The sequence below is a fragment of the Camelus ferus genome, unplaced genomic scaffold (assembly GCF_009834535.1).
Source record: "Camelus ferus isolate YT-003-E unplaced genomic scaffold, BCGSAC_Cfer_1.0 contig3198, whole genome shotgun sequence".
NCBI classification, from domain to species: Eukaryota; Metazoa; Chordata; class Mammalia; order Artiodactyla; family Camelidae; genus Camelus; species Camelus ferus.
The window spans coordinates 4,528-12,789 of record NW_022588575.1 but is presented as its reverse complement, the minus strand read 5'-3'; the positions used below and the strand labels follow the sequence as shown (position 1 = coordinate 12,789).

At 39.4% G+C, this 8,262-nt stretch overlaps 1 long non-coding RNA gene across 9 annotated transcripts; it reads right to left on the bottom strand.

Moving 5' to 3' along the window:
• Nucleotides 1-1,759: 1,759 nt before the first annotated feature.
• Nucleotides 1,760-7,953, bottom strand: LOC116662548. 9 transcript variants are annotated; one of them, XR_004318519.1, is made up of 7 exons: nucleotides 6,001-7,953; nucleotides 5,307-5,446; nucleotides 4,396-4,667; nucleotides 4,053-4,112; nucleotides 3,797-3,910; nucleotides 3,293-3,517; nucleotides 1,760-2,676 (listed from the first exon to the last, which is right to left on the bottom strand). It is a non-coding gene; the product is annotated as an uncharacterized LOC116662548 (long non-coding RNA). The 9 variants fall into 9 exon arrangements; XR_004318524.1 differs by lacking the exon at nucleotides 3,797-3,910; XR_004318520.1 differs by lacking the exon at nucleotides 4,396-4,667.
• Nucleotides 7,954-8,262: the final 309 nt, after the last annotated feature.

Sequence of the window (8,262 nt, the reverse complement as noted above, 5' to 3'; positions counted from 1 at the left end):
AAAGAGGTAAATGAAACAAAGAAGTAAGAATACTGCTAGGGAAAGGCAAGACGTTAATTTTGTTCCTCATTGCATCACAACAAATTAGGGACTGGCTTTCCCCCGATGTCTTATCGAGCACTGAGTTGCAGAAGAAGAGGCGACAACCCATTTCTCACTGAGATTGTGGCTGTACGTGGCATCTTATAGACACAAATCATTTACACTGATCAAACACTCTAGCAGCAGGCTGTAATTCTCCTGTTTTGAGAGACAAGAAAACAGGAGTTCAAAGAGGATGTATAACTTGACAAAAGTCAGAGGACCAGTAAACTAAAGAGGATGAATTCAAACTCAGATCTGAATGCAGAGTCTGCTCTTCCCACTCCCAGGACTGGAAAATCCTTAACACACAGGCTCCCCAGCTCCCCTGCAGTGTTCCTGGCGCCAAGCATTTCCCATGGTAATGGTCGCCAGTTCTCACAGACACAGCGCTCTGTGCAGCCAATGACCTCCATCGGACCTTGATCATCTACCTGCCACGCCCACCAGGCTTCACCATACAGGCAGGAAAGCTGGCTTTCAAGTGCATACAAAGCCACCCCTGGTCTAACCTGGGCTCTTCTGCGGCTTCTCCAGCCTAAAGGCAGCCATGAAACTGCTCACAGTCTGTACATGAGCCACACTACCTCTCTCCATCTGTCTCCCCACCTATACTACTTAGCTATGACCATTTTGAGAATCTTGGAAACAAATTTTTAAAAACAGAAAAGAAAGGATTCTGGAACAAGTGCTTAATACTTACAATTTTAAATGACAAGTTACAAATTGAGTATTGACAAACCGAATCTTCCTTTCTAAATGTCAGTTTTAAGCATTTAAATATATAATAGCAAAAAATTCTCACAAAATTAACAAAAACATAAACAATAAACTGGAATAAATTCAAAAATAATGCCCATGTTCTAAATGGAGAAACTTCAGGACTATACTGAGTGTTAAAGTAAGAGGTATGAATGTAGAGACATAAACATATTGCATGGAGGAAAGCAGTTTTGTAAAGATGTAAGTTCTCCTAAGAATAATTCAAAACTTACTAAAAACTCCCATGAAAATTCCAATCTGATTTTTTTTAACTTGAACAAAATATTTTGGAACTCTTCAGGAATAATAAAGTCATAATACTAGACAAGAAAATTTGGGATGGAAGAAAAGAATCAAAAAAAATCAGACTGCCAGTGATTAAATAAATTTTTACAATATGTAAGATATGGTGCTGGAGTAAGGAAGGGAGATTGACAGAAGGGAACCATGAGCTCAAAAAGAGACTCTAGTGTATGTAAGTATTTTGTACAGGTGGGATTTCAAATCAAAGAGAAAATTATGAATTCAATAATTGTCCTGGGACAATCAGAATCACCTAGAAAGAATAAATTCTATTCCTGTCATAATGACCACAAGATAAATTGCACATAGTGATGTAAATATTAAAAAGTACTAATAACAGCAAATACAACCCTTTGCTCTTATTAACTCAACTTCTCCTCACTATAACAAGTACTATTATAATCTCCAACTTAGAGATTAAAAAAACCTACAGAAGAGATTTATGATTTATTCCATTATAAGAAAGTATTTCTAAGAATAATGTCAAAGATAAAACCCATAAGGAAGACATTTACTATCCTAAGAATAGTTTGAGCCACAACAAAATCAAAAAACTTCCTGAACAAAATGAAAGGAAAGAAATGACAAGAAAAAGCTCTGTGATACATGTTGATGAATTCACGAAGTTAATTTTCATAACATACAAAAAGCTGTCACAAAGCAACAAGAAGCTCCCTCACTTAAATGTGGGCAAAGGACAAAAGGAATCATTCATTTTAAAAAAGTCAAATGGCTAATGAGTGAAAAATGCTCAAAACTTCACTGGTCATCAAATGCAAACAAAAACAATGAAAAAGCACTTTTGCTTATCATATTGGCAAATATTTTTAAGATATTCTAGCTAGTGTCCATCTGTGGGAGAACAAATCATGAGCGACTTTTTCAGAGGATGACATATCAATGGATTTGTAAGCTCTGAAAAACGTACATACACACTGACTCAACTCCACTTCTAGGAATCGTTTCCTTTAGGAAAAAAAAAATCAGTCCAAAAAGATGTACCCATCAGGGCATTTACACAGCACTGTTTACAAAGGTGGGAAGAAAAACTGAAGTGAAATCATATCCAGCGATAGAGAATTGGTTACATAAGTAATTGTGCATTTTTTCATTCCCCAATGGAGAAGGAATTTCTAGTCACTTGAAAGGAGTCTGTGATGAATGTAAATGTCACATCCAGGGACTAAATTTCCAGAAGCCTTAACTAAAGGAATACACATACAAGATCACAGGAATGTCTGTACAAGAAGGATGCAACTCAAACATTCTTTCTGACAGTGGAAAATGGAGAAAACTTAACTGTCCACCATCAAGACAATGATGCGGTAAATCAAGGCGAGCTGCGGGCGCTGAGGGAGCCGGCGTTTCGCCGTGGTCCAGGGCCTTGTCCACAGCACTCTCCCACCAAATGTGTCCGTGGACAAGAGACGACACCCGCACATCAGGAGACCCCTCCAATCTATCTGAAAGGGCCGGGTGAGTCTGGAGTGGGAGGACGTCCATGATATACCCCTGAGTGAATAAAGCGAGCTGCAGAAAAACATATAGTATGGTCTCATTTTTAAATAAAGCATATATACACACACCTATACATTGATTTCTCATATGTGTATATATATGTATCTCATAGGCATAAAGGTCATGAAATATATATACCAAATTTTCAACAGCTTTTACTCTCAGGAAATAATGGGAAGGGAGTTAGGGGCCTTCCTGTACCACCACAGTTCTCTTTTCAGTATTTCAGTTAAGTATACTTGGAATTTAAAAGTTTATTTAAGTCCGAAGTAAAATGGACGATGCCTCCATAAGACAGAATGCTACACTGGTCTTTAAAAATCATGCCAGGGGAGATAGAATATTGTAGAAAAACATGTAATAAGCCGAATGGAAAATGGAGGTCTCCGAACAGTAAACAGGGACAGAGTGCTCACTGGTTTTTATGACAGAGATGATACACACTGACGAAAAGAACAGAAAATAAATGTTAAATTGTTAATTATTATCTCTGAGTAGCGGGACCAGGATAGACTCTTTTGCCCCTTTTTTCAGACATATTATATTAAATGCACATTATTTTTCATCTGAAAAAAGCATTTTTAGACGTGTAGTACCACGCAGTGGGGAATAATACATGAATACTTACAGAAACAAGTAACTAGGAGACACCGCAGCAGCGCCACACAATGTAGAACGGGCAATCCTGATTAACACCGCTCAGTTACATAAGGATCCACAAAGTGAGAGCACCTGCTGTAACAGGGCGTGGCCCCCTTCTATTTGTCAGTTGTGTCTTCAGGGCTGAGGCAGTTCTGAGCACGGCCAGTGTCAGTTCCGGTGTCTGGATGGATGCTACTGGAGGTGAGGGCACCTGCAAGCAGAAAGGAAGAACAGAAACCATCCTCTGCCTTTTCTGTCTTGTTTCTTTGTTACTTTAAAAGAGAGGCATAAATAAGATAAACTGTGTATCTCCCCTACTGAAATTTCAGTAATGAAACCGTTTTTAAAGGCTTCAGAGCTTATATTCTGTCTATAACTGTCTTTTCAACAAAGCATCATATTTATTAAATGTTAATTGACTCAGTTAATTAACTCCCTGTTGAAACATTCAAGTAAAGAACATGAAAGGCCTTACGTAAAAGAACCACACCTGCAGTGACTAGCTCAGCTGTCTTGACGGCAATGCAGTCAGCCCCCACCATCCCGTGGCCCTGAGCTCCTGATGCTGGTAAGAGAGCACGCTGCCGCCTCAGATGGAGAGATACTGTGAAAGCATTTTTTGAACTCTACAGTACTGACAAAACATAACTGACAAATCCCAGGCTCCTTTGAAGCTGTCATTTTCGGTTTCTGGCCAACCCCAGTCAATGAGCAGAACCACCCCATTCCCGAGTCATGGGACTCACGTGGGAAGAAATTTTGTAGAAATTTCCAGGTACAGAATGTAACCAACTATATGTAGAACTCTGACAAAAGAAAAGATGAAATACTCTGATGTTGAAGACACTCAAAATATTCTCCTAAGCCTTAGTAGCTGGAAAGGCTGGGCTTCTCCTCAGCCACTTATTTATTTCACAGCCAGTGAGCATCTCCCACAAACCCTGTTTCCCTGTGTCTGCTGGGAGCCTCAGGCACACTCTTGCTGTCGATCTTATAAGTCACAGGGCAGACGCGTGTCTCTCATGCCTGCCACCCTCACACAGGCTCGCCTCCTAGCCTCACTGTCTGAACTTGGCCCCATTTTCTCACCTGTTTATTTGGTATCTGTTCTTCTGTAAGCTGCCTGAAATGCTTTTTGGAACAAGTCAGAAGAATGAGTGGGTAGAGAAATGGACAGTTGGACAGGTGAGAGGTGGGCAGACAGACAGAGAGACTCCAAGAAAAGGGGAACAAAGAAAATTCCTATGCAGAACCCTCTTCTAGTCAGGGAAGAAAACCGCCACGGAGACGTGTGAAGAGGCAGGTGGCTTAGGGCTGTTTCCTGGATTCCATGAAAAGTCCCACCAAGAGAGAGGGTAGAACTATAAATAATAAAAGAAAAAAGCATGCATGCTTGAAAAATATATCTACAATATGTACTTTCTAAAGAATAGATTCAAATCAGCAGGGCCCAATTACACAATCCTTGGGTATTTACAGAAATGAGAATCCCATCTCCAAACCACAAGGCATCCCTTCGGAGCACTGAGAGTCTACACGGGGCTGTTATAAAGCCTTCACCACAAAAGCTATGCTCTCCTGCACTTACGAGGAACGAGCAGCTGTGCTCGGGCTGCCCACGCGCATCATTTGCACCCTACAGCACCTCTACGGGGGAGGGACGCCTAGCGAGCCCCATCTCTGCAGGACAGAAAACAAGCCCGGGAGAGGCTAAGCCGACCTACCAGTTCTCCATCTCACAGGACTGGTCACTCCAGAGCAGGACTCGAACTCGGACCCACGTTTGTAATCACGGTACTACCGTGCTTTGTGTGCTTTTTGTGTGTATAATACATTTGTTTCTGGCATGAAAGTATATTTAATAAATGATCGGTTGTCCTGTCTATCTCATTTGCTCACAATCAATCTTTATAGTGTTGAATTGTACTCTTTTTCCGTGGAGAAAGGAACGGAACGAGCGGGTGTTAGAATGAGGTGGGGCTCCATTCTTTATCTGTTACCTCATCTCATCCAAGTCCCCAACCAGGGAGAAGGAGCAAATGTTTTCTTCATCTTTTAAAGAGAGGGCTCCACTGATGGTGACTTAACTCCAAAACCAAGTCTGGGGAAAGGGCACATTCAGCAACCAGAGCATTATCACCTGTAGGAAGGCAAAAACAGCTCACGGGAGGGCTCAGGGGGTCACCCTGATTTAATTTCAATCGATAAAACAATAATGCACTCTAAAAATACTAGCATGCAATGGATTGGCTCTTTCTTGACATCTAGCAAGTTTCCACAGCCCACATGTAAAATTATCGTGAACCAGTGAAAGGAAGTGTCTACAGACAAGAAAAATCAATGCCACAGGTAAACTGAAACCCAGGCTGGAGGAAAGGAAGAGAAAGGGCATAGTAAAGAAGTGGGGAAAGGCTGGGGAAAAAAATCATCACACGGACTCTCAAGCATCATCCAACAAGCATATAATCATTCGAGAGAGAGAGTTACTGAGGTCCTATTCTGTGCAAGATTGTAGAGCGGGTGAAGCAAGAGCGCAGCGACCATGGTGGCAGCAAGTGGCGGGGCTCAAATACACTTCTGATCCCGGTACCTGGCACACTTGTCCTCAGTATAAAGGCAAAAAAAAAAAAAAAGTAAAATAACTCTGTAAACTCAAAGCATTGTTAAAAAAAAAATTAAACAAAACCTAAATACCTGGACAAACCACGCACATTGCTGGATCAGAAGACAGCGCTCTTGGAATGGCAGTGCTCCCCAGAACGATCCGTATATTCAACGTGGTCTCGATCACAATCCCTGCGGGCTCCTCTGCAGAAACTGACTAGCTGCTGCTACAATTCATATGGGAATTCGAGGGTCTCAGTAACCAAAACGTACTTGAAAAAGAAGAACAATGTGAGAGGACTTGTAATTCTCAATTTCAAACCTTACAACTGTATGTCTAGGTGAGATTAGAGGCCATTGTGAAGTTATTACTGTGTTTATCCGTATTTTCTAAATTCTCTACAATGAATATAACTGTTACAATAAGAAAAATAAAAAGTAAGGTATCTTTTAAAACATGCACACCGATTCATTCATTGGGAAAAAAATATTTTAACTATAAAGAGGTAACCAAATATCTAGTGAAAAAGGACTACTTAAAAACAAGTGTGTATTTACATTTTTCATAAATTGAAAACTGAAAAGCACAAACACATCAAGTTTCTAGGGAGACCGATGCAACATATTAATAGTTATTTTCAAAAATTCTAATTGAACAATGAAAACTCAAGAAAGGGAAAATCGCGATTGACAGCCAACTGCAAACACATGGAGAGCAAAGGCCTAGAAATCACAGTTCCTTTAACTCTGATACTAACTCAATAGAAGAGGAAATTCCTCCCTGTGGGGACAGTGGAATCCCATGCATAAGACAGGATACACAGTACAAACTGCACTAGAATCTGGGGTGATTTTCTTAGAAGAATTCTAAAGTTACAACATTGCTGAAAAACTATAAAAACACTGAAAGACAGATTAAAACACACAGTCATATATATTATATAGAAACATATGAAGTCTGCTCCCATGTTGCATAGAAATACAAACATATTTGTTCATTTATGGGCACTGAATATTTTATCCCAGGTAGAATATTTCAACTAAAACAAATAATCAATAATACACACCTCTTGTCAAATCTACTTGATAAGGTACTCTGCTATGTAACCATAATGTGTCTAAGATAGATCTAAAATTAGTGAAAAAGATCTTTGTATGGTTTCTTGAACTCTTCTCAAAATTCCAAGCTTAATTTTAAAATAGATCTGAGCAGTATTTCTATATTAACTTTTCCCTCGTGAAATGAACAGCACAGTCTGTTGTCAAAATTCTGTCCTTACAATGATTCACGAGCACTGTATCCTAACAAAACTGCTGGACAGCAAGGCACTATCCAGACACTGTGACCAAACAAATGAAACACAAGGAAGACAGTGACCCTATTCTGGAGGGCTTACCGTCTGTGTCAACTCTGGGGTTTTTATTTGATTGGTTTGATTGGGTAGCAAAATAAAATCAATCAAGTACTTTCTTCTTTAAGCATTCTGTAAGTCATGACTCTGTTGTTAGTGTCATGAGAAGGAAAGACTAAAGCAAGACTTCATTAGGTCAATTAGCAACAGCCATCACTGGGGAGTGAGTAATAAAGAAGTTAACTGATAGCAATGCTTCTGCCTACATGAGACCTAAAATAAACCTACACTGATCTCTTTAAGGAAAATGAGGAGATGAGGCCCCAATGAGAAAAACAAAAACTAACAAGAAATCAAAAAAGTAAAGACTTTTTCATTAACGATTCCAGGAAGGAGTGGAGCATGGTGGTGAAGAGCACAGATGCTGGGGACAAACATGAGGGTCTGAACTCCCACAGCACTGGGTAGCTTTGACACTGATAAGTCAGTGAAATTTTCTGCATCCCAGTCTCCTATCCATAGACTGGGGACAACAACAGCACCCGTCTCCTAGAACGGTCCTAATAATTAAGTTATTTTATATATAAAAGTTTAAATAAAATACCTCAGATATTAAATATTACCCCAAAAGCACAAGGAAAAAGAAAACAGAGATAAATTGGAGTTCATCAAATTTTAAAACTTTGCTTCAAAGGACACCATCCAGAAAGTGAAAAAACAACACACAGCAGAAAATTTTTTCAAATCATTTATCTGATAAGGAATTTGTATCTACCAAAAAAAAAAAAAAACAAAACAAAACAAAAAGAACCTCCTACAACTCAACAATAAAAAGGCAACTCAATTAAAAAATGAATAGAGGATCTGAAAAACATTTATCAAGGAAAATATACAAATGACCAATAAGCACAACGAAACGATGTTCAATATCATTAGCTGTAAGGGAAATCAAGTCAAAACCACTAGGAGAAACCGCTTCACACTCACTACAATAGGTTAT